Consider the following 6000-nt stretch of genomic DNA (forward strand, 5'->3'; position numbering starts at 1 on the left):
ACCGTCTTCATTGCTTCTTATAGGGGGCTGCTGATGTGATGTGCTTCTCCATTGAAGAGGTTGAGAAGATTACTAAGATGGTTATCCCTCAAAGCTTTGAGGAGGTTCCCATTGATTTGGTCTAAGATACAACAGCAAAGCATGTACTGTGATTGAGATATGGAATGGGGGAGGCGGCAGTCGTACTACACGTTCATACTGCTGCCTAGATCGGTTGTGGTTTCTAAATGGCATTTCCAGCAACCTGTTCAGGGATGCCTGTTCCAGATGGATAGGAAGCTTGGAAAGAGACGTTGGATGTGAAGATGAGGATGGTGGTAAAGGATTGGTGGAGGCTGAGAAGAGGGTTTTGCTTAAGATGTATTTGGTGGGAAAACCATAATTGAATTGAACCTCAGTGAAGGAACTAGAGAGTGGATGAATATGGAAGATGGACCTGATGATGATGGCAGGTGTTAAAAAAATGGATTTTTTCCTGTTATTCATGCTGCTGTCTTGAGGAGATGTTGACAGCATCCTATCTGGAGGTTGGGAAGTACAAGAGTTTCAATTAAAGATCTGGAAAAGAAAGAGGACAGTGACAAGAAGGAAAGAGCCATGAGAAGAAGATGATGGCATGGGGAGATGTCTTCCACACCAGCAGCAATATATCAACCAATTAAGGGTCGAGGTAAGCATATAGAGGCGAGGTGGATACAGAATGGAGGTTTGTGGAGTGGTGTGGAAAAGCGGGCCCGAGGTTGTATCAGAGAGACCAAAGGGAGCTGCCTCGAAAATCTATGGTTTAATCCTAAAAAGCATCAGATAGGTGCCGCTACAGGGATGCGTCTGTAGTGATTTCCTGGAGAAAAGGAACTTTCAGGAAAGGTCAGGTTATTGTCTGATTTTGGATGGCAAGACCAGAAAACCGAAATTAAAAGGATATGAATTATCAGCCTATTTCTCACAAGAATTTGGAGAAAGCAAGGGCCTTGAATTTTGGTCTCTAGGGTCCATGACTTTTTTCGTTTCAAATCCCATATCCTTGACTGATCCTCGAGGCATCACCTGCTTGTTGCTTTACCACGATTATCCAAGAAGCGTATCATTCATCTCTTTCAACCGTCTTATTCCTAGACCACCATTTTTCCCCCTTTCATCGGTAGGGTGTCGGTGTTGCTGCCTTGAGGAAACCTCTCGATCTTGGGCTATGCTGCATGAAGAGAGTGTTATGCTACAAACCAATGTTTTATGTATTGGTATTGCACCATGCATTGCATCCTTGGTAATATGGAAGTATCATGGGAAACATTGCATGTATCATGAAATGTATCACAATCTAAGGGAAACATTGGGATTGCTGATAGCCGGAGATGTATTGTTGATTGAGGGAAACATTGGGAAAACTTAAGTCTGCTTGGATTCTTAGAAAGCATAGGAAAGGAAATAATGTTTTTTGGGAAACTTCCCAGGAAACTATGGGAAAGAAAACATTGTTTTCCTTGTTTGATTTGCAACAAAAAATTCTTATAAATTTATTATTTTGAAATTTTTTGTTTGGCAAAACAAAAAATTTCTAGGTAGTCACTAGCATGTGCCGGATTGGCACATGTGGGATGCTTGAAGATGGACAGTGCACATGTGGCATACCTGGGATTTGTGGGTGCTTAAAACTGTACTGTGGCACGTGACACAAGACACATTAACACAACGGACACGTGTGGGCATTGGAAGCTAGATGACAAAACTTCTACACATTGGCACATGTCATATTTGGAGTGATTGAAGATGGATAAGGGCACATGTGTGGCACAAAAGAAGATGAATTGTGGTACATGTGGCACATTAGTGCATGTGGGACACTTTGCACATTTGGGGTGCAAAAGAAGATGAATGGTGGCACATGTAGTGTAGTGGTACGTGTGGAACATAACAAGAGATGGACAATTGTTCATATGGCACATTGGTGCATGTGAAGTGATTGAAGATGGATGGTGACACATATGGGTTTAACTGTTGGGAAACCCATTTTCCTTCCACAAGGTTGCTCAGCATGGAGATTGTTTATTATTTTTTACGAAATATTGGATTTTGTTTTACCATATATTGAGAAGAAGGTTAGGGCCAGCTTGGATTGTGAATTACCTTGGGAATGTAGACTAAAAGTGTAATGAAGGGGCCATGAGATCATGGGAGTCAATGAAGGCAGAAAATGGTTAATCCATATTGTCAGGAAGGATTATGCAATGTGGGAGAAATGAAAATGTTTGTGATTGCGGTACCGACCTTATTACCCTTCAGACAAACGTTGCAATTGAATGAAACGATAGCCCAGACTTGCTTTTGTCTCCAATAAGGTTTTTGTGCCATTGTTCAATAGAAGCGAATGATTGGAAGATGGACAGAATCTTCACTGGAGAAGAGACGCTGCAAATGGGGTTAGGTGAGGAGATGGTGGAAATAGAGTTGGGAGAGGGCGACATTGCTGGAGAGAGATAGCAACTCCTTAAATCACGTGGAGGTGCACCTTGAGTAGTACACTGCAATAACACCCTCTTCCCAAATCGTCATTTCAAATAGTCCAATTTCATGCCAAATCCTAGAGATGAATTTGCTGGGAAAACATTGATTTCGTTTTACATGGTTTCAAACGAAATCAATGGTGGATTCCTTATTTAATTGTATTTTTCACAATTGGTGCAAATTCATAATGATGATTATTTTACTTGCTATTACGGAGATAATTCGCAATCTAAACAGGCCCTAAATGTAATTGCTAACAACCCTCTTAATCAATCGGATTTTCACCCTCGTGATATGGCAGAAAGAGGGATTGGACTTTTTCTTTCTTCTTTCTTTCCTTTTTTATGGTCAAGGGATTGAACTAATATTGAGTGAAAAAAGTATACATACCAATTGTAGATTCACCACTATCTCTTAATTTCCACACATAGAGACGAGAATATCCAATAATGAGTCTAGGTTCTGGGTGGGATGGTCATGGGAAATATTGCAGAAACCATGGGAATATTGCAAATATTGCAGATATCATGATATATCGTTATGTATTGATGATATTATTGTCGATACATTTTATATTACCTGCCATGTTTCATATTGGTACCATGCGATATTGAATATTATCAATACATTGAGCATTGCTACCAACTTGAATACCTAGCTGGTGTGGTTTGCAAACCTCATTTCCTTGGATTAAGTGACATTTGTGAGCCATTCAAAATACTAAAGCTGCTTGATGACAATTCCAAAGAACTTAAATAAGGGCTTATTTGGATTGTGAGAAAAGAAAAGAAAAGAAAAGTTTAATGATTATCCAATGATGGAATGAGTTTCCCATTGTCTACATAGCAAAGGAAATGGTGGATTCCACAAAGCAATCATTGCCTAAACACCATTGTCAAAGTTCTCAAGCATAAGATATGAGGTAAAAATCGTGAGAGGAATATGAGATTTTAACTTGCTATCTAAACTAGACTTTCAAAAATGGAATCCATGTTTGAATAGTACTCATGGAATCTATAAAATCCATCATTGGATAATCATTACACTTTTCTTTTCTTTTCACATAATCTAAATAAGTCCTAAATGCAAAACAAAATGGGAGTTTTAGTCGTCACCTTAATAACTTAATTTGACTACCTTAATGAAATTGAGGGAGGTAAGGGTTCTGGCGGGGACCCATCTGTTGCGATGAGATGATCTCGCTCTTTGTTAGACTCATTAGTGAGAACCACCCTAGGACTATGATGACTCTCTTTGTATGCGATGAGCTTAAGTAATCCGTGCTCAAGTAAAACATCTTGTTTTCTAGTTGTCCCCTACAATTAGTTGATCTTTTTGTTTCCTTAGCTCTAAAGCGAGCTTTGCATTTATCGTTGTTCATTGGGAATTTGGTTGCCGATTTTGTATTTTAATGTTGTTAATAAAATTTTGTCAAATTTTGTTATTTACATAAATTATATCTAACGCTACTTCCTCAATATGAATGCCATTAGGAGATATCAAGAACCATTGCCATTTCCTCTTTGATTAAGATGAAATATCTTTGAAAATTTTGGTTGCACTAAAAAAGGGGATGAGTAGAGGGTTATTGACAATGCCATCTCTAAATTGGTGCTCCATGTTTATCTCCTGCGACACCTTTTCGAGTTGAAACAAAGATCCTCCTGAGTTTAGGTTTGATTTTTCTTGTGGGGTATTTATTTATTGGCAGAGAATATTAGAAGTAGAAACCACCCCTTGGGTATTCACCCTCCCATATTTAAAGTCAAACATTAGAATTTTGGATAGTGAGAAAAGAAAAGAAAATTGTAATAATTATTCAATGATAATTTCCCAAGAATCTCATGATCACTATTGAAACATGGATTCCCCTGGATTCCATTTTTGGAGTTCTTGTTTGGGTAACAAGTGAAAAATCTCATAACAATAGGTACCTTATATCTTGTACATAAGAATTTATTCATGTTTGGGTAGTGATGACTTTTTGAAATCTAATATTTCCTTTACTATCCAATCATAGCAAAACGCACCATCATTGGAAAACTTACACTTTTTTTTTCTTCTTTTCTTGTTTGTAAAAGAAAAGAAAAGAAATCAAAATTGAGAAGGGCTTGTTTGGATAGGAAGTGGAAATCTAATAAAGCTCTCATGTTAATTGCCTTGTATCTCGTGCATGAGAAATTCACTATGGTGTTTGGGTAACGACTGCTTTTTGAAATCCAATAGTTTTTTGCTTTCCAAACATTGTGAAACATCCCATCATAGGAAAAGTATTCCATTTGATTTATTTTCTTTTCTTTTCCTACTATCCAAACATGCTCTTAATGAATTTCTTAACAGGAATAAGATGTACAGTGTTTGTGAGAGATGGTGGATTTACCCTTTTGGTGGTTGGATAATGGGGGTCAGATCTTTACCTTTGTTATTTTTCTTGTTATTTGCTTTCATTGAGGGAGATACAATATAATGCTATTATATCAACTAGAAGTATGGGAGGTGCAATTTGTGTGGAGTGAGGAGGGGGATCAAAAGAGAGTGGAGAGAAAGGGAGTGAGGTGGAGGGAGACAAGTCTCCTCTACAGCACCCATTTTCCACGGTGTGTAAAACACCCAAGTTTGTGGAGCCCACCATGTTCCAAGTGTAGAATCCACTTCGCTCATCAAATTCTATACTCTATTTTAGGTCTTGAGGTAAAAAATTCAGCTAGGTCCACAACTAAAATGGGCAACACCATAAGGAATAGTGTGAATGAGATGCCATCCGTGGGTTTTTGTGTGGCCCCCATGTGGTCTATCTTTCACCAAACCTGTTAATCAGATCTAACTCACCATGAAGAAGGAGAGAAGATACAAAATCAGCTTGCTAAAAAGCTTGAGTGAGCCACACCATCTGAACTTAATGGTTCAGGGAGCAATTTTGCATTGTTTCCATTGGTGTGGGCAATTTCGGGGGAAAGAAATAGCATAAGTTTTGCTAATACTTCTGGCAAGGAAGCAGAAATATTCTTTAGGGCCAATTTTTTAAATTTTGGAATGGGCTTCAGATGTAAATAAGTTGGAAGGACTGTAATTTAAATTTTCTATTTTGTTTATAGTTTTTGTCGCTTTCTCGGCATGTTTTCAACAAAAGTGCTTATCACCCTTTGTTGGGGGGGGGGAGGCAGAGTGGGTTTTACATGTGCAACATTGTGGACAACATAGAGCATTGCACAATCTCATGCAGGATACATGCGAGCTGCCCACATTAAAAGAAGTGAAGGAAGCAGGTTGAATGTGAACCGTTGAGTGGAATTTGCAGGTGCTTAACTGCTTAAATATTTTTGAATTCTCTATTGGCTTTATAATATAGATAGATACTAGGATTATGAACAATGAACATGCAGAGGGAGCTCTGTCTGATCCACACTATCCATCCATTGCCACAGTTCATGTTAGGGTTTCAAGTGGACCACACCATAGGAAACAATGGGGATGGGAACGTCCACCACTGAAGCCTTC

General features: G+C 38.6%; 1 protein-coding gene across 3 annotated transcripts in view; it reads left to right on the forward strand.

Annotated features, from left to right (window-relative positions):
- Positions 1-4868, forward strand: part of LOC131225948 (pentatricopeptide repeat-containing protein At5g55840) — a 62441-nt gene extending 57573 nt beyond the window's left edge. For all 3 annotated transcript variants that reach the window (XM_058221574.1, XM_058221571.1, XM_058221575.1), the window contains one exon: positions 4843-4868. The gene's annotated coding sequence lies outside the window, so the exon portion shown is untranslated. The remainder of the gene's footprint in view (positions 1-4842) is intronic.
- Positions 4869-6000: the final 1132 nt, after the last annotated feature.

This window comes from Magnolia sinica, chromosome 14 (genome assembly GCF_029962835.1).
Source record: "Magnolia sinica isolate HGM2019 chromosome 14, MsV1, whole genome shotgun sequence".
Lineage (NCBI taxonomy): Eukaryota > Viridiplantae > Streptophyta > Magnoliopsida > Magnoliales > Magnoliaceae > Magnolia > Magnolia sinica.